Consider the following 22,213-nt stretch of genomic DNA (forward strand, 5'->3'; position numbering starts at 1 on the left):
TCTAGAAGCAAAAAGGTAAATATTCTCCCCAACTATGGAGATTGTTGTAGTTTTTCCTTTTAATGCCACTCCAATTGATTACCCAGTTTTCTTGAGTTATCATATTATTTTTTAGATTATGGGGGTGGTGTTATTTGCCCAGATGGGCTTTCCAGAAATTGACAACCTTAATACACCCAAAGAAGTTGTGTTATATGTCCTCCGCGTGATGGTCGCAAGCATGACATGTAGACGTTACATTCAGCCATATCCTATTCAAGTAGGAGGATGTTGGGAGTCTTTTATTGTGCATGAGCTAGAAGAGGATTTTGATCTTGTTAGGGCAAGGCATAGTCCAGATCCATTAAAAATACTTTATGCCTTCGTTGGCATGTGGGGGGTGATCATAGTTGTGGATTAAGGAGTTTTCATGATCCAATCTTATGTATAAAACATAAGTTAAGTAAGAAAAACATATTTTTTTTGTGGGAGGTTTACCGTTAACCTACATAAACCATGTGAGCTATAACATGGAGTTCAGTGTATTGCTCCCACATCGAAAAAATAGTGTCTTGCTTACCAAGGTAAGGATCACATTCTTAAGCTTAGGTGGATCCACTAGCTAATGTCCAATTGGGACAATCCTACGGGGGCACGTAGTTTAGGGACTTGGATAATCGCCACTAGTCTAACTCGATGCTAAGTAAACTCCAACAAAATTACATATAGACTCATATCAAGTCCGTAAATCTTAGTCTTGAAATGGTAAGAATCTACTAATACCAATTCAATCATAAAGACTCGTAATCATAAGAACAACTCCTTTAAAATATCATGAATTAATAACATAATTAATTCATAAAAGACACTTTATCGAAAACATCTAAATCATGATAATCTTTCATAATGAGAATACTTCAATCGAAAGCAACCTAATTTCATAAAACATAAGATACTTTATTTGAAAGAACCCTAGAATCATAGTCTCATCACTTCATAATGCCATGCATAATCTTCAAAGTCTTATATCATGATCATGAAGTATTCATATAACATGGGTTCATACGGAAATTCTTGAAAACATGTAATTTAGATCAAATCATGCATAATAAGATCAAATATAATGAATTTATTCATTAACAATTGAATACATAACGAATCATGCAAACCTTAGAATTTGGGTTGTAATTATAAAAATGAAATAAGAGTTTTTTTTGGGACTCAATGGATGAAAAAAGATCCATTGATGAATTTCTCACATACCTTGATGAACCCTAACTTTGGAATTGAAAGAGGAGACTTGAAGCTTGAAGAACCTTGAAATCACCTTGGATTCTTGGAGAAGAAGACTTGAGAGCTTTTGGGGTTTTGAGAGAATGAGATGGAATGGGAGAATTTTGAAATGTAAAATCAGTTATAGGACTTAGGAATAGTCTTGAAACAATGTAGTTTAGGAATTAAAAGGAAAGGAAAAGACCCAAATAACCCTGAGTTAAACTGTTGAATTGACTCTATGGACCCATGTACGGTCCATACTGGTCATCAATAGACTACACTACTAGAGACCAAAATTAAGATCAAAGACCACGAGTCAACTTCCATGAGCCGTAGAATGATCCACAAGGGTCTACAAGTCGTCCTGTTGGTCCGTAGAAGCCTTTCAGGGACTTGACAATTTCCAATTTTCCAAGACTCATTCATAATTGGTTCCTATGGCCTGTACAACCTTCAATGGTCCGTACAAAGGCTCGTGGAACCAGTGCACCATCAAAGTTTCTTCATTTTCTTTCTTACTCAACTTTCTAATTTTTGAGGTGTTACAATATCTCCCCCTTGGAAAAATTCGTCCTCGAATGGGGCTCAAGCTAGCATGAATAAAATAGGGAAAACGATCTGACAACCCAACATGCATGCAATTCACATAAAAAAGTATAAAGCCAAGGATATTTTCGACCCCAAGTTAAAACGTGAAGTTTAGAACTAATATCATGAATATGCATGCATATGAAACCATAAGAATAACTAAAACGCATGAATCCGAAAGAGTAAACATGAGGAACAAGTACCTTAAGCTTAAACTGAAATGGAGGGAAAAATATGGGGGGTACTTGGACATCATATCAATTTCGGCCTCCCAAGTAGCATCCTCAACTAATTGATTCCTTCAAAGGGCTGTCATGGAAGCAACTTCTTTATTTCTCAACTTCCAGACTTAATGATCTAGAATATCAATTGAAACCTCTTCGTAAGAAAGACTTTCCTTAACACCAACACTCACCAACGGCACCACCGAAGTAGGATCACCAATACACTTCCTCAACAATGAAACATGAAGTACCAGATGCACCGATGCCAATTTGGAAGGCAAATCCACCTGATAGGCTGCCTTGATGAAATGCCTCAAAATCTAATATGGGCCTACATAACGGGGACTAAGCTTCCCTTTTTTTCCAAATCTCATCACACCCTTTATAGGTGAGATTTTCAAGTAAACTCAATTATCAACATCGAATTCAAGTTCTCTTCTTCTAACATCCGCATAAGACTTTTGTTGACTTTGATCCATTTTCAACCTTTATCTAATAAGTCAAACCTTCTACATAGCCTCATGCACTAACTCGGGCGTATCAAAGTGACCTTACAAACTTCAAACCAACCAATAGGAGACTGGCACCTCCTACCATAGAGAGCCTCAAATGGAGCCATCTAAATACTCGAGCGATAACTATTATTGTAAGAAAAATCAATCAAAAGCAAGTGATCATCCCAATTAAACTTAAAGTCAATCACATAAGCTCTTAACATATCCTTCAAAGTGTAAATATTATGCTTACTTGAGTACCAAGACCTTTCTGAAATGACCTCTAAAATTGAAAAGTAAACTAGGTACCTTTATCTGAAATGATGGGTAAGGGCACTCCATGCAACCTTACCATCTCCTGAATATAAAGCCTTGCATAGTACTCGATTGAAAATGAGGTATTCACGAGAAGAAAATGCACCGACCTAGTCATTCGATCTACAACAATCTAATAGAATCATACTATCAACGAGTACGAGGTAAACATATAATAAAGTTCATATTGAAATCTTCCCACTTCCAAGTAGGAATGCTAATGTCTTGAGCCAAACCTCTCAATTTTTTATACTCAACTTTACCTTGTTGATAATTAGGACACTTAGCCACAAACTCCATACTATCATTCTTCATCCCATTACATCAATATACATTTCGTAGAACACAGTATATCTTGGTGGCTGCTAGGTAAATAGAATACTGAGAACTCTAAGCTACAAATAAAATATGTTCGTCTCAACTTATTTATATTTGAAGCACATAACCGACCTTGGTAATGAAGCACACCATCTCCCCCCAGGGAGAAAGCCTTAATGGCTTTTTCAAAAACCACATTCTTTACCTCAATCATAGCGGATCAAGTTCTCGCCTAACCTTCACAACTGATACAAGAGACGGTTTTGAGTCATTCTGAACAATAATACCACCATCATCAAAATCAACCAAGCGAGCGCCCAATCTGTCACACCCCAAGCCTACACCCCGGACGCGGCTGGCACTCGAGAACCATTGCTGGCACCAAGCAAACCCTTGACCTGGCTTACTTACTCAGCAGAAGACTTAAACACAGAAAATGTAGCTCATGCAATAACTTAAAAGATAATAACTTAGCCAAAAATGGCAACTCAAGTTTTAAACGTATACAACTGAAATGAATAAGACCAAAGAACTAATTAATACTATTAGTCTATGAAGCCTCTAAAAGAAAGAGGGATGTCGGGACAGGACCCCTGATCATCCTAACAACTAAAAACTAGAAAGCAAATGATAAAAGAGTCCTCCGGAATGCAAGGAGGCTCCCCAACTGACTCGGAGTGCAGAACCTAATCAACGAGGCACTGGATGCTGATCCTGGTTACATGTGTTTGCATCATAAGATGATGCAGGCCAACTGGCATCAGTACATTGAATGTACGAGTATGCGAGTTGGAATGCTAAACAATACATAGGCTTGAAAAGATTCTGAAAGAAACACTTATATTGGCTCTTCTCAACTCATGAATACTTAACTCAAAATAAAGCAATGAAACACATGCAATATATGAAAAGCTTTGTGAAACAGTAAAAGCAACTTAGTTTGTTAAAGAAAATGCAATAACAAACTCAACTTTACTCATATAATAAAGTAATATAGTTTCAGTGGGATATTCTCTAACCGACAACCACCACTATGAGCCTAAGTAGTAATACAACGTCTTGCCCACGCTGCCAGAACTATCCTATACTTTGCCGTCACATAGAACGCTTAACTTAGTGGATCCACTAGCTTATGCTAAAAGCATCTTAAGGAGTCATCTGAAAAGTATGATCCTTTACTACCCATGATGACTACATGATTTATGGAGACTTGAGTTAATATGAACTCGCATCCCTATAACGGTGCTCAACACTACTCCTAAAATATACTTAGCTCATATGTTTTAAAAACAAACTTATTTCTTTTGTTTGAGATAATTACTCAAAACTTAGCTTAAAAGCTCTCTTGGAATCGATGTTCCCTTTTCTTGCTCAAATGTGAAAACATTTATAAACTCTTTGGGAATACTTAGTTCCCTTATAGATTATTTTGAGAAATGAACTCAACTCTTTACTTTTTAATTAACTTTAAACGTAAGTCTTAAAACAAAGTTAAAACGTTTGTTAAAGACTTTTGAAAACTTTAAAAACTTTGATTTGACTTGCTTCTTAACTTCTTAACTTCTAGACTTGACTCTTAACTTCTCTTGACTTTGATCCTAACTTTCCTTGAATTGGATTATGGATTCAAGGTTCATGATCTCATGTTTATGAATGATTTCATGATGTTTAGATGTACCTTAGAGTGTTGGAATCAACTAGAAAACATAGGTACATTGCTAAGGAACAAGTACGAAAAGATGGGGGAAGAATGGGAAGAACTGGCGTCCCTGGCGCTCTGAGAGGCGCGGGGCGCCAGCCCTTGAGATTCAGGGACCAAGTTGGGGAGCTCTGGCTGGCGTGGCACCCCAGAGCTCAACATTCAGAGACCCCTTTTTGGGGCTCTGAGAGGCACGATGCGCCAGGGCCCTCCCCAGGTGTTCCCCGACTTTTCTTCTTCGTTTTTCAACTCTAAACCCTCCAAATCAACTTCGGTCTTTCCCCAAACACTTAGAATCGATTATATCCTCAATATATACCAGATTCAACTCGAAATTACACCCAAAAAACATGAATCAAATTGCAAGAAACTCCAACAACACAACCCACAAGAAATTCAACGAAACTTTCAGCAATGTTTATCAAAAACTCAATTTCTAAACTTTCAAAGACTTAAATTTGCTGAATTGAATCATGTTTGGCGCGTGGGAGAACTATCCCAACGCTATTGGATCTCACATACCTTGTAAGGATCACCCCCGACGAATTCCACACGCTAAACTTGACGATCTTGACGATCTTGACGAATCTTGCTTCCTCTTCTCGTTTCTCCTCTTTTCTCTTTTCTCCAAGCCTTACCGTGAACTCTAACTTTTCTAAATTGACCAAAATCTGGTTTTACCCCAATTAATATTCTAAAAACGAATTAGAATAATTAGGTAATGAAAAGACTAAATTACCCTTCAAAAATCTGGATTAAACTTTCCTTAATCCAACAGCAAAGAACATAACTTACTCATACAAACTCGGAATCGCGCAAACTCGGCGGCGTTGGAAAGATAATTCCAAGAGCTTTCCAACTATATCTGGAAGTACACCTAACTCATCCTGAGATAGGAGTTATGGCCATTTGAAGTTGACCAAAACTCAACTTTTCCTAACTTAAACAAATTTCCAAATTTTCATTCTTTCCAAAAATGACTATTTCCAATTAGTAGCTTCTTCCTAGTTATTTCAAATTGAGTACACAATTGATCCTTGCATAAGTAAATTAAGTCTTGTTATGTGCATTCATGATTTAGTCTTGTGTAGCACTGTTTGAGGTACCCTTTTAGAACGGCTGAACATGAGTTTTCTTGAGGACAAGCAAAAGTTTAAATTAGGGGTGTTGATGAGTCCACAAATTGGACTCATTTAGGGCTATATTTTAATGGAAATAGTGTCCTTGAATGCTTGTTTTATCTTAATACCTGATTAAAATGCTGAAGTTTCAGGTATTTGAAGTTTTAGTGGAAGCATTGACACTTAGGTGCAAAACGGAGCAAATAGGGCTGAAAATAACAAGAAATGGAATCCTGCGGATCGCCGAATTTAACTTGGCGAGTCACCGAAACGACATGAACCGCCCTTCGTTCCAGTAGGCGAAGCCTTGAAGGAAGTGGATCAAAAGATGAGGAAATGAGCAGTCGTCTAGTCGTTGATCAGTTCCGCGAAGCAGTACTCTACCGCCCAATGATCCAGAATGCGAGGATGCTAAAGGCTAGACACTAAAGGCAATGAGATGACCAAAAGGCAGATCGCTGAGTTCATCGGCGATCTCGACTAATGTCGCCGAACAATCCTCCGCAACACAATCTGTGAAAACTATAAATACTTAGAATTTTACTCTTAAAGAGCATTTTTGGTATGGAACAATTATTATTATTATTTTCACTTTAGAACATACTTTAGCTGATATTTTTCTCCCAAGTTTGAAGAGGGTTTTGTGGAGACTTGAAAAAATGAGTTTTTCTTCCCCAAGTTGGAAATGGGTCTTCTCTATTCATTTTCCTTTGCTTAATTCAAGGTTTAATTTCTTATACACAGTTGATTTCATTATCATGTTAGGTATAATTTCTTATTTCTTGATGTGTGGCTAAAAACCCCCATTCTTGGGGTGTGATTTAGCAAATATGGGTTGATATTTTTGTTGGGTCTTGCTTGCTGATAGGTTAGATGTATTTTAATGGTGATTTCACCTAGTGGTTGTGGTTTATTCTAAAGGGTTTGTAGTTGCAAATACAAAGCCACCCATGTGTTTTTGGCTTGCCCGAAAGGGAGGTCGCGAAACCAAAACCACTAGATTGATGGCCTAAAGAGTGGGTCGACATGAGGTTCAGCCCGAGAGGGTGAGCCCTAGTCCCATATCCTAACACTCAGCTCGAGAGGGTGAGTGGGGTAAGACATAGGCTGGTCTTCATGTGGCAAATGGGTGTCCGAGAGGAACGCATTTGAAACGACGTAAGTTGCCCGAGAGGGAACTTATTTCCATTTAAAGCTTAGCCTAGTCACTATTATTTTGCAAATGTCCTATCGAAAGCATCTACCCAACAATTTCTCTCCACTTGTATTGCGGTCACATCTCAAGAACCTTTCCCCATACTTGATTTTCTTGTTTATTTTGCTGTTTTAGTACTTGCTACAAAACCCCCTTTGATATTTGACACTTTTGTGTCACCCCCTTTAATTTACAATGTCTTTTATCGCAAATATCTTTAACTACGACTAACTTGAATGAAATTCTAATTGGTTATTAATTCTCAAAACCCCTCCCTTGGGACACGACCCCAACCCTCGGTTGGGTTACTATATTATCGACGATCGTAGACACTCTTATCGTAGGATAGTGTCGTTGGTCACTGTAAGCATAAGCAATTTGGACACTTAGCAACAAATTCTGCAATGCCTTTCTTCATGCTACTCCACCAATAGACTTCTCTCAAATCGCGATACATCTTTGTGGAACCCGGATGAATGGAATATATGGAGCTATGAGTTTCTTCTATGATCCTCTCTTGAAGTCCATCCACCATTGGTACACACAATCTACATTGATATCTCAACACACCATCTCCCCCTTGTTCGAAAGCTAATACTTTTTGCTTATGAACATTTGCCTTCAATTCAAGAAAAATAGGCTCTTGGTCTTGCTTCTCTTTCACTTCTGACACCAATGAAGATTCAGCCCCATTCATTACCACTACTCCTTCTTCTGTGGAATCAATTAGTCAGACTCGTAAGCGTGCAATGAGTTACTCTAACCACCTCCTTTGTCTGAGATTAAGCTCTTTCTGAGTGAACACATATTGAAGACTCTTGTGATAAGTGAATACATCAACATGAACACCATACAAATAATGACGCCATATCTTCAACGCAAATACTACAACAGCTAACTCTAAGTCATGTGTTGGATAGTTCTTCTCATGATCTTTCAACTGTTTGGAGGCATAAGCTATGACTTTTCCATTCTGCATTAACACACAACCCAAGCCAACTCTAGATGCATCACAATACACCACAAAACCTTGAGTACCTTCCGGTAAGGTCAAAACTGGGGCAGTAGTCAACCTTTTTTTCAATTCGGGAAAACTTTTCTCACAAGCTTCAGACCATTGAAACTTCACTGTTTTCTAAGTCAACTTGGTCAAAGGAGACGAAATGGATGAGAACCCTTCTACAAACCTTCTATAATAGCTAGCCAAACCCAAGAAACTCCTAATAACAGTTGGAGATGTGGGTCTAGGCCAATTCTGTACTGCCTCAATTTTCTGAGTATCAACTTTAATTCCCTCTCCAGACACAATGTGACCTAAGAATGCCATAGACTCAAGCAAAAACTCACATTTAGAGAACTTAGCATATAACTCCTAATCTTTCAAAGTCTGAAGAACTATTCTGAGGTGACTAGCATGATCTTCTTCATTCCTTGAATAGATTAGTATGTCATCAATGAAGACGATAATAAACATATCTAAATAAGGTTTGAATACTCTATTCATAAGGTCCATGAATGATGCAGGTGCATTAATCAAAACGAATAACATAACCAGAAACTCATAATGACCATAACGGGTCCTGAATGCTGTCTTGGTAATATCACACTCCCTTACTTTCAAATGATGGTAGCCAGATCTGAGGTCTATCTTAGAAAAACAAGAAGCACCCTGAAGTGATCGATAAGATCATCAATTCTTGGAAGAGGATACTTGTTCTTGATGGTAACCTTGTTCAATTGGCGGTAGTCTATACACATCCTAAGGGAGCCATCTTTTTTTCTCACAAATAAAACCGGAGTACCCCAAGGTGAGACACTTGGTCGAATAAACCCTTTCTCTAAAAGATCTTTCAATTGCCCTTTAAGCTCTTTCAACTCTGCGGGTGCCATTCTATATGGCGGAATAAAGATAGGACGAGTATCTAGAAGAACATCTATACCGAAGTCTATCTCTCTCTCAGGAGGGACTCTGGGTAGATCATCAGGGAAGACTTCTGGAAACTCTTTTACTATAGGAACTGACTGAATACGAGGTATCTCAACACTAGAGTCATTAACTCGAACTAAGTGATAGACACACCCCTTGGAGACTACCTTTCTTGCCTTAACGTACGAAATGAAACGACCCTTAGGCATTGCTGAACTAATTTTCCACTCTAAGACTGGCTCATTTGGAATTTGAAACTTGACAACTCGAGTTCTACAATCTATTGGTGCATAATAGGCATGAAGCTAGTCCATACCTAGAATGATGTCGAAATCTACCATGTCTAACTCAATTAAATTAGACATGGTATCTTTGTGATTGATGGAAATGACATAATCACGATAAACTCGCTTAGCTAGAACAGACTCCCCAACAGGTGTAGAAACACAAAAGGGTTCACAAAGTTTCTCAGGAAGAACATCAAACTTATTTGCAACATAAGGGGTTACAAAATATAAAGTTGCTCATGGGTCTAGCAAAACATAAATATCAAAAGCAAAGACTTTGATCATACCAGTAACAACATCTGGAGAGTTCTCTTGCTCTTGACGACTGGTGATTGCATAAAGACGGTTTGTTCCTCCGCCAGTACCTGAAGTAGCTCCTCTAGTTGCAGCCCTGTCTGGTAGTGCAACTGATGAAGATTGGGCCCTATTGCCCTAATTTCCACTACCTTGCCTGTTCTTTGGACACTATTTCATGAAGTGACCCTCTTGCCCACACTTGAAACAACTTGTCTGGCCATCACGGCACTTACCTGGTTGGATCCTACCACACTTAGCACATGCAGGAGCCTAGTTACCTCCTTGAGCCACACTACTTTGAGACTGTTCAGGTCTAGCTTTGAAGTTCTGCGAATTCTGACCATTATACTCACCTTTGTTTCTGGATGCAGGTGCACTAGCAGATGATGGAGCAGGTCCCTTTTGCTTTTGCTGAAAGGACGAATGGTTCACATTACCTTTCTGCTGCCCAGACTCATTCCCTGTCTTAGCTTTCTTATTTCTGAATTCCTCCCTATCCCTTAGCTTCTCTTCCTCAACCTGCTGCACATAGACCATCAACCTTGATATTTCCATGTCCCCAATTAGCATCGCAGCCCTACCTTCCTTGCTCGACAGACGAGACAGCCCGGCAACAAACAAGCTCATTCTACTCCTCATGTCCGCAACCATCTCCGGAGCATAACGGGATAGTTGGGTGAACTTCAACTCATACTCATGAACACTTAGAGAATTAGCTTAAGTGTGAGAAACTCACGTACCTTGGCCTCTTTTAATTCTCAGGGAAAGAAACACCCCAAGAAAGCTTTCTCAAAACATGCCGAACTCGCAGGTGGTGCATCCTCAGCTCTACCCCCTTTCCACTGGTCGAACCAAGTCCTAGCAACATTCTTCAATTGATATGCAGCTAGTTCAACTCGCTCAGTATTTGCCACATGCATAACATCAAATACCTTCTTCACCTCTTCAATAAAGTTCTCTAGATCCTCAGTAGTGATCGAACCAGTGAAGCTTGGAGGATTCATCCTCAAGAACTCACGAATCCTTGAAGTGTCAGCCCCTTCTTGTTGAGCTCCTGTTTGCTGCCCAACCTGGTTAGTCACAGCTTGACTCAAGCGTTAGTGACTTATTCTTGAGGTTGCACTTTAGGTGCACTAGGTAACTCTTGCTCCTTAACATTACGCCTAGCAGGATGACCTCTGACAGCTCTTCGTGGAGGCATGATTATCTGAAAACACGCGCAAGCACGAATTAGAAGGAAACTTTTTAGAGATCAAACTCTAACGCACGAAATGAGTGTGAAAGAACTGATAAATTTTCCTAAGTGTTGCAGCCTCCTAGTAATAGATGTGGCGCGCTTCACACCGATAACTATGACTCTATAGACACGACTTCATAGATCCTGGTTACCGTGTCTGTATCATAAGACGATGCAGGCCAACTGACATCAGTACATTGAATGCACGAGTATGCGAGTTGGAATGCCAATACATAGGCTTGAAAAGATTCTAAAAGAAACACTTACCTTGGCTCTTCTTAACTCATGAATACTAAACTCAAAATATAGAAATGAAACACATGCAATATATGAAAAGCTTTGTGAAACAGTAAAAGCAACTTCGTTTGTTAAAGAAAATGCAATAACAAACTCAACTTTACTCATATAATAAAGTAATATAGTTTTTGTGGGAGATTCTCTAACCGACAACCACCACTATGAGCCTAATTGGTGATACAACATCTTGCCCACACTAATAGAACTATCCTATACTTTTCCGTCATATAGACCGCTTAACTTAGTGGATCTACTAGCTTATGCTAAAAGCATCTTAAGGAGTCATCTAAAAAGTATGATTCTTTACTACCCATGATGGCTACATAGTTTATGAAGACTTGAGTTAATATGAACTCGCATCCCCATATCGGTGCTCAATACTACTCCCAAAATATACTTAGCTCATATGTTTTAAATACAAACTTATTTCTTTGGTTTGTGACAATTACTCAAAACTTAGCTTAAAAGCTCTCTTGGAATCGATGTTCCCTTTTCTTGCTCAAATGTTAAAACATTTATAAACTCTTTAGGAATACTTAGTTCCTTATAGGTTTTTTTGAGAAATGAACTCAACTGTTTAATCTTTTCTTAACTTGAAACTTAACTCTTAAAACAAAGTTAAAACATTTGTTAAAGACTTTTGAAAACTTTAAAAACTTTGCTTTGACTTGCTTCTTAACTTCTTAACTTCTAGACTTGACTCTTAACTTCTCTTGACTTTGATCTTAACTTTCCTTGAATTAGATTATGGATTCATGGTTCATGATCTCATGTTTATGGATGATTTCATGATGTTTAGATGTACCTTAGAGTGTTGGAATCAACTAGAAAACATAGGTACATTGCTCAGGAACAAGTACGAAAAGATGGGGGAAGAACTGGCGTCCCTGGCGCTCTGAGAGGCGCAGGGCGCCAGCCCTTGAGATTCAGGAACCAAGTTGGGGCTCTCTGGTTGGCGCGACGCCCCAGAGCTCAGCATTCAAAGACCCCTTTTGGGAGCTTTGAGAGGCGCGACGCGCTAGGGTTCTCCCCAGGTGTTCCCAGACCTTTCTTCTCCGTTTTTCAACTCTAAACCCTCCAAATCAACTTAGGTGTTTCCCCAAACACTTAGAATCGATTATATCCTTAATATATAGTAGATTCAACTTGAAATTACACCCGAAAACATGAATCAAATCGCAAGAAACTCCAACAACACAACCCACAAGAAATACAACGAAACTTTCAACAATATTCATCAAGAACTCAATTTCTAAACTTTCGAAGACTTTAATTTGCTGAATTGAATCAAGTTTGGCGCGTGGGTGAACTAACCCAACGATATGTGATCTCACATACCTTGTAGAGATCACCCCCGATGAATTCCACACGCTAAACTCGACGATCTTGACGAATCTTGCTTCCTCTTCTCCTTTCTCCTCTTTTTTCTTTCTCCAAGCCCTAGCGTGAACTCTAACTTTTCTAAACTAACCAAAATCTGGTTTTACCCCAATTACTCTCCTAAAAACGAATTAGAATAATTAGGTAAGGAAAAGACTAAATTACCCTTCAAAAATCCGAATTAGACTTTCCTTAATCCAACAACCCAACTTCCGAAGGGCATAACTTACTCATACAAACTCGGAATCGCGCAAACTCGGCGGCGTTGGAAAGATCATTCCAAGAGATTTCCTACCGTATCTAGAAGTACACCTAACTCATCCTGAAATAGGACTTATGGCCATTTGAAGTTGACCAAAACTCAACTTTTCCTAACTTAAAATAAATTTCTAGATTTTCATTCTTTTCAAAAATGACTATTTCCAATTAGTAGCTTCTTCCTAGTTATTTCAAATTGCGAGATGTTACACAATCATTTAGTCTATGCACATCACAAACTAACTCTCTCTTTCCATCTTCAATATGAGCAACACTACTCATCGACAATCGGCTAAGAGCATCGGCAACCACATTTGCCTTTCCTGGATGGTAAAGAACACTCATATTGTAATCTTTCAACAATTCAAGTCACCTCATTTAGTGAAGGTTCAAATTCTTTTGCTTAAACACATATTGAAAACTTTTAAGATCATTTAACACATAGAGATAAATGTCTTTAAATCTTCAAAGAAGAGACCACCGTCGCCAACTCTAAATCATGATTAAGATAGTTATTTTCATGAACCTTCAGTAGCCTTGAAGCATAAGAAATTACTTTACCCTGTTGCAACAAAACATAACCAAGCCCAATCTATGAAGCATCACAATATACCACAAATTCATCGGATCGGATCTCTATGATAATGTCAAAACTGAGGTTGAAGTGAGTTTATACTTCAACTCTTGGAAACTTTTCTCACAAGCTCTCGAACATTGAAATTTCATATTTTTCTTTGTCAAGGTAGTCAAAGGCGAAGCAATAAAGTAAAACTCTTACATAAACCTTCTATAGTAACCAGCCAAATCTAAGAAACTTCGAATATATAAATGAGAAAGATATCTAGGCCAGTTTCTTACTACCTCATTCTTCTTAGGATCAACTTGGATATCTTCACCAGAAATAATATGGTCAAGGAAAGGAAAAAACCTCAACTAAAACTTACATTTTCTAAACTTAGCAAATAATTGATGATCCTTGAGGAATTAGAAAATTATCCTTAGGTAACTTTTATGAGAATTGATTTTCTTGAATGTGTGTGTCACATGAATAATCGATTAAAAGTACTTGCGTGATTGCCTCTTAATTAGAGACATGACATCAAAAAATATAATTGTTGACTTAAACAAAGGTGAAAAACTAAATGGTGATAATTATGACATCTGGAGTCATAAAATATGATATATGTACTTAAAAGAGCAATAATCCCTCAAAGGTATCAATCATGTTTTAAATCAAATAGAAGAGGGTAACTCTGTTTAACACAGAAGAGACCGTAAAGCTTATAAAGCTTGAAAAAAGGCTGATTCTGTTGTACGTGGATTTATAATTAGTTCTTTTTTGATGATGCAATTCATTAGTGTGAGGAATTTCCAAGTACTCACGCCATGTGGGCACATTTGAGAGGAACATATGAGGGTACATCTATAACCCACCTCACTAACAAATTTGGCACTTACAAAAATCGTCATGACCAAAATATCAAACGACATCTTAGATGATGTCAAACATGATAGCTCAACTAAAAAGTGTTGGCCATGTTCTCTAGATAAGCAACAAGTTCAGATAGTGATCCAATCTCTTCTCAATAACTGAGAATATTTAAAGGTTAACTTGATTGATAATGATAATATCAAAACCTTTTATGATATTTCCCGTCATTTTGAACTTGAATATGATCTGATTGGTGTTGCTAAAGCTCCTTCTAATTTCTTTATGGCAGAGTCAAGTGGTACAAATTCTTCAGAATTCAAGTGCAAAAAGAATGGAAAAAGAAATGGGAAAACAAAGAGGCCGGAGAAGGACTCTCTAAGAAAAAAAAACCAAAATTTAAGAAGGGAAAATGATTTTTCAATAAGAGAGACGGGCAAAATAAAGTGTTACAATTGACATGTTCTAGGGCATTTTTCTCGTGAATATACCAAGCCAAAAAGTAGTATTTCTAAATGCATCTCTGAGTGATACATATTTTTCTAGAACTTCTTTACTAACTGAATCTTATTCTTATCCTATGTGGGTTGTATACTCGGGGATCACCGACCATGTGAGTAAAGATCAAGAAGTATTTGAAGAGTTTCATCGAGTTTCAATTATATCGAGGTGGATTTATACAGATAATAGTGCTAGACTTGAAGTTAAAGGAATATGCACTTGCAAAGTGGACTTACATGGTGGTAGATCTTTGATGTTACATGACGTCCTATATGCTCAAGAGATTCAACAAAATTTAGTATATGTCTATATTCTTTTAGATGTTGGTTTTGATTTATTTTTTAGTCACAACGGTGTTAGAATAACTCTAGATAATATTTTATATGACTTTGGACTTCATTATGATTGTTTTATTGTTTTAGATTGTATTCCTTCAACTTATGACTATGATGTTGACTATTGTGTAATGACATGTTATTCAAGTAAGAATGATATTGATGTTATTACATGACATGCTAGATTAGGTCACATAGGGCATATATCGAATGAATAGGTTGACAAAGAAAAGACATTTAGGTTCTTTCTCCAAACTTGATACGTCAGCTTGTTGAAAATTGTCTTGCTAAAAAGATTACACATAAACCATTGGGAATGCTAAAATAGTTGAGTTTTCACTTTAATTAATCAATTATGATACTTTTGGTCCAATGAATGTGAGGCAAGGTCAGGTGCTACATACTTCAGTACATTAAGTGATGATTTCATGCACTTTGGTTATGTCTATTTATTTTCTCATAAACCTGAAGTACTTGAGTGCTTTAAAAGATACTTGAATGGAGTTGAAAATCAATTAGATAAAAATATAAAGGTGTAACACCCCAAAAACTAGTAGGCTAAACTAGGGTTTAGTGTGAGGGTTAGAGCCACAGAAGAGGGCAAGAGCCAAGAGAAAGGGGCAAGAGCCAAGAGAAAGGGGCTAGAGCTGCCCCACTTTCCCTAAGCACTGGCCCACCTTCCACGACCACCACTACGGCCAGTGGTGAGGACCACAGCCCATGGTGTGGTTCGTGGTGGGCTAGGCTGTAGCTCCTCCATGCTGCCCAAGCTAGACTCCTCCACACGAGTCACTTCACGGCTCGTGAAGCCTTAGACGGATCGTGGGAGGGGTCACGAGGTTGCCTTAGCTTTTTAGGGGCCAAGGAATGGTGGCCTAGCCACTGGTCCAAGACCACGAGCAGGTGGTGAGGAGCACGACTCGTGGTGCCTCTCGTGAAGATGGATAGTGGGCTGCCAAGTGAGGGTTAATTTGGGACTTTTCGGTTTTAGTTAAATTAAAGTGAGGTCATTTTTCCTAGGCCTAGGACCCCATATAAGTGATTTTAACTCTTTTAACTCCCCATTAAAGTCATTATTTCCAAAACCCCAAAAGAATCCCAAAGTTCTTTCCTCTCAAATATTTCTCTCTCCAGAAAGTTGAAGAAGAAGAAGGAGATTCAAGCTAGGGTTCAAGAGAAACTTGCATACTTCAATTTCCTTGGGATTTGATATTAAGTTATGATAGCTTTTCATGCATGGATTCCTTCCATCCATGGAGTCCCATAGTTTTCTCCAATTGTGAAGATGAAATCCCCAATTTGAGTTAGGGTTTCTTCCAATGTTGTGGGTATTGATAAATGTTGATCCAATTGAGTGGATAATGATTGTTTATGATTTAATTGATAGTAAATCATGTTTTTAGGATGAAATTACATGTACCCATGCCTAACCCATGTTTAGAAAGATGAAATTGATGTAAATGAGTTTTATGCCATGAAAGGGGAAATTGAAGATTTAGAGATAATCTTCTAGGATTGATGAAATACATTGTATATTGCTTGAGAGTAAAGCATATAGACATGAATTGATTGAGATTAAAGTATACATGAAGAATTATGATTAGTAGTGCTTGATATTGAGCCTATATGATGATATATGATTAGAATTGCTTGAGAATGAAACATGTGATTATAATGTCTTGAGATCTAGGCATATGTTATGATTATAAGAAGTATTGCTTTGAGAGTAAGGCATGCAATTATGAATGTTGATTACTAGGGCTTTGAGAGTAAAGCTAATATGATGAATTATGATTGTTAGAGCTTTAAGAGAGAAGCTTATGATAAGGGTAGACTATTAGATATAATTATTGTGGAAGGACTTTACCCACATGATCTACCTTATGAATGTATGAATGTGAAAGGTTTTCTCACATTGATTGATTCTTGGTTGAAGGGTTTGCTCACTTAAAATGAATCAAAGCATGTTTAATTATGATAGCTTGAAGTAGTGATATGAGATCCCTTCATGAATATCTTGACTTGGTAAGACAAGACCATGCATCGTAGATTGAGTAGTAGATCTCATGGATAGCATTGGATTGAGCAATCATACCCTTCCAAAAGTTAGCTTGAACTAGCATGAGAGGTTGCTTGCATGATAGCATGCCTTGGTAGGGCCAAACCATTTCATTGATAGCTTGGTCTAGCCTAATGAAGTGCTTTTGCTTGATAGCCTTGAATTTTTAAATCGTAGCCATTCATGGGTAGTGTTTTGTCTTGGATTAGTAAAGAAGTACTCTTCTATGAATAGTAGAATAGCAAAAGAGGGACCAGTCCCTAATCAAAGTAGCATGTTTACGATGAAGCAAGGTTACTTCAAGGAAGTATCGTAAGTATGTTTTAATATGAGATTTGCTTGAATGATCTATATGTTAACAAGGACTAGAGGCGACTACCCATGTTGATTAGTATTAAGGCAAATAGGTGATTCCCCATGTCTATACAAGATAAGTTAGATTATGATATAATGTATGATTAGCTTGGGTTGTTGCTAGAGTTTCCTTCCTTGTCATGTATGATTAGAGGTGGATGCCCAAGTCTTGACTAAGGGATAAGTTGATGTCACTTCAAAAAGTGCTCCTCCTATGTTGATATGTTATGATGATTTATGTGCATTGATTATGCCTATGGCTTATGTTGTCATCTCATATGCTTATGGCTTATGCCTTATGTTGACTAATGCTTATGTTATCCCCATGTTGATGTTTATGTTAGCTATCATTTTTAGTACATATTTGTACTAACGCATACTCTTGCCTACATTCTTATCAAATGTAGGGTCTGACGATATCGACTTTCATCCCCGTGGCTAGGATCATAGTAGAGCAAGGATCGAAGATTGGTGAGTCCTCATATAATTCTAGGATATAGCTAACATTTCCTTATGTATTTCATTTTATGTTTTGAACTATTGTATAGGTTGCGTCCCAAAGATATTCATATTTTAGATGGTTTGAGACAAGTGTAATAGACTTCTGCTCGTTTTATAAAAGACTTTGATGTTATGAAAATGTTTTAAATTTCTGCTAAATTCTATTATCTTATGTTATGAAAGCTAAGTGGCTTGTATGAGGTCCTTCGGGATCTTGTACGCCATGTTACATCTAGGGTGTACCCTTGGGTTGTAACAAAAGGTTTTAAGAATCGACCAAGGACGTGAATATTTGTCAAAATAATTTGAAGAATTATGTACTGAAAAGAGTATTATTAGACAAATAATTATTCCTTGTACACCTCAACAAAATGGTGTAGCTAAAAGAAGGAATAGAAAAATATTAGACACGACAAGATCAATGATGGCGTAGGCAAATTTGTCTATCTCTTTATGTGGAGATGCATTATTAACTACGACTACATATTGAATAAAGTATGATCTAAATCAGTATCTTCCAAACCTTATGAACTTTGGACTGGTCATAAAAAAAACTGAATGCTCTACGACCTTGGGTTGTGCTGCATATATTAAAGATCATTTTGGTGAATTTGGTAAACTAAGTCTAAAAGGAAAGAAATACATTTTCATAAGATACTATGTACACTCTAAAGGGTATGTGTTCACTGAAGAATGGGAGGAGGGAAGTATTACTCAAATTGTATAACGAAATGTTTGATTTTTGGAAATTGATGTTTCCAAAAAGGTTGAAATAGATTAAGGTGAGCATCTCTACTAAATGTTGAATTCATAAGAACATATAATGTCGTTAGACATGCTTGATAAATAAATGGATAAAGAAACAGTTTCTGGTCCAAGTGGGAGTTTTGAATCCCAAAATTCTATAGAAGAATCTGAACTTCAATTATGTAAAAGTACAAGAAAAGGTGTACCCAAATGATCTTATGAGATTGACAATTATGGGTTTTTGGTATATCTTACGGAACTGGGCTTTATCGAGCCCTAAAAGGAATGATAATAGTGATGAAAGAAGAATTAAAATCCATGAAAATTAACAAAGTCTGGAATATAGTTGACCTTCCCAAGGAAAATAAATCTATTAGGAATAAATGGATTCTGAAAGTTAAACGCAAATCAGATGGGTCAATAGAAATACACAAAGCACGATTGGTGGCAAAAGGTTTTGCTCAAGAAGCTGGAATAGATTATGAGAAAACCTTTTCACCAGTTGTGAAGTTTACCTCCATACAATTACTTTTAGGTAGTGTTGCACATTTAAATACAAAATAACACTAAATGAATGTGAATACCACTTTTATCAACGGAAAATTAAACAATGAAGTCTACATGGAACAACCGGTAGGTTTCATTGTGAAAGGCCAAGTAAAGAAGTTTGTAAATTGAAAAGATCAATTTATACCCTAAAGCAATTTTAAGGTAGTGGTGCCTCAGGTTTCATAAGGAGGTGATTTCATTTGATTTCACTGTGATCGAAGAGGACCATTTCATCTATGTGAAAAGTCCAATTGAAAGTTTGTAATTATTTCTCTTTATGTAGATGCTATTTTATTAGCTGAAAATAATTTGGAGTATGTGAAAATTGTCAGGTCATGACTTTCAAAAGAATTTGATATGAAAGATATGAGTGAAGTCTGACTATACATTGGATGTTAAGATCCAAAGAAATCGTTCCAAAATTATTTTGAGTTTATCTCAAGAAACATACATAAATAAAATATTAGAATGCTTTCAAATGAATAATTGCAAATTCATGGATACTCTTGTTGCAAAAGGTGAAACTTTAAGCCTTGAAATGTGTCCAAAAACTGAAAAAGAAAAAGGAAGACATGTCTCGCTTTCCATTTTCTAGTGTCTTCAGGAGTTTTATGTAAGTTATGATGTGTACTCCCCAAACATTTGTTATGTCGTAGTTCTAGTTTGCAGGTATCAATCCAATCCTAGAAGACATAATTGGAAAGTAATAAAGAGAATATTTTGATATCAGAAGGGAACTGTAGATCATTCACTATTCTATAGTGGATTTGATTTATTCATAAGAGGTTACACATATATTGATGGGGCTGGTGCTCGATGTGATAGAAAATTGACCTCCAATTATGCTATATTTATTAATGGTGGTGATATTTCATGGAAAATAAGAAACAAACTTGCACAACTCTTTCAACAATGGAATCTGAATTCGTAGCTTGTGCATCTGCAGTATAAGAAGTTGTTTGGTTGAAGAGATTCATTGGGCATTTGAATATTGCAATGAATTCAAAGGGTCCTATAATTTTATATTATGGCAGTCAGGTGGCTAGCCCATGTACGAAGGATCCTAAGTATCACTATAACACCTCAAAAATCTGATCTAGGAATGAAAAAGAGAAAAAGGTGAAACCACAGAGGGGTCCACGGGTCGTGAAGAGGACCACGACCTGTCACCCTGCTCGTGGAGTTGAACCAGGGCCAGTGTGAAGGACCATGGAAGCCCAGACAGTCGGTGAAGCTTTACACGGACCGTGAAGTCATCTGTGAAAGGGTTTTATCAGGTCTTGAGTTTTGGGGAAACTTTAAACGATCATGTCTTTTAGCACAAAATGAATTTGGTGACCTATGACCTATCAAATTAAAGGTATTTGAGTCCTCTTTCCAACACCACCAAGTTTGCCTAATTTCGAGCCCGGAGTATAATGATATGCTCGTTTTAGTGAAGCCCAGTCGGGTAGGGCAACATCACGACCCACTAGACGGCCCCTGATGATCTAAGACAGCCCGTGAAGCCCTTCTTGAAGGTCACCTCATAAGTTTTAAGTGAGGTTGCACCCCAAGGCCACTGTGAAGGGCCACAAATGCCTATACGGTCCGTGAAGCTTCACACAGACCGTAAAGTCATTCGTGAAGGAGATTTATAAGACTTAGAGTTTAGGGTCAACTTCAAACAATCATATCTTTCAGCATAAATGAATTAGGTGACCCATGACCTATCAAATTAAAGATCTCTGAATCCTCTTTCCGACGCCACCACGATTTCCTAATTCCTTGCCCAGAGTTAAAAGTTATGCCCAAAATAGTGAAGCCTTGTCGGGCAGAGCATCTTCACAACCCACTTAATGGCCGTGGTGCTCTAGACGGCCCGTGAGGCCTCTCTTTAAGTCACTTCGTCAGCTTTTAAGTTAGGGTCGCATTGGTCTTTTCCCGTATGTGCTTGGTACTTAAACTATGTCGTTTGGTGCTTAAAGTATGCTATTTTACTCAGTCTAAGCCTAATAATCTAGTTAGAAACTACCTAGAACTCTCATACTCCTAAAATCATCCAACTTAGAAAGAAAAGAAAAGGAAGAGGCGATAGTTTCTCCCAAGAACAAGCAGTGGTATTCTTTAAGTCCAGCCTCAAAATCCAAAGGATTTCTCCGTAGTTTTTGTCACCAGGTATGTGGGATTTCACTAGTCAGTTCCTTTCACCCATTAGCTTCTTAGAATTAAGTCACTTCTTCAGTTTCTACATAAATTGCTCAGACCTAAGGTTTCCAAATCTTGGGGATCCATTGGAATTTAGCTGGTATAGTTTCCATTGTATTGAATGCATGTTTTTCTTGGAGAATTTGTGTAGTCCCATTTATAGAACTCAGAACCCTAGCTTGTATTAATTATCTGTATCTCATGAATTATATTTTCTAAACATATTAGTAAGAAAATCATGCTTCAGAATTTGAATGTTATACTTTCCAGTGTTGAATTCTCAGATAGCATATACGTATTTTGAGCTACTCAGTATTTCAGTTGCATTTTAGCTATACATATTCAGTTGGGAGTAGACTTAACATCGAGTTGGACTAGGGTTCAGCGTAGCCTCAAAGTCCCAGAACTACGTGCCAACATAGGTTTAGAAGTCCCCTCTATTGGGCATCATTTTTAGTGATCACGCCATAGTCATGTCATTATAGATCATGTAAGGTATATTGGGAACTCTCGATGGGGTGTATATATCGGACTCCACATTTAGCTCACGTGGTTTATGTCGGTTAATAGTACCTCCCACTGCAAGACTCTTATTGCATTGACCATGTTATCAACATTTACTTCAGTATTCAGTTCATCATGTTATCTTCCTGATTAGTA

This window comes from Solanum verrucosum, unplaced genomic scaffold (genome assembly GCF_900185275.1).
Source record: "Solanum verrucosum unplaced genomic scaffold, falcon-dt-bn FXZP01000446.1, whole genome shotgun sequence".
Classification (NCBI taxonomy): domain Eukaryota; kingdom Viridiplantae; phylum Streptophyta; class Magnoliopsida; order Solanales; family Solanaceae; genus Solanum; species Solanum verrucosum.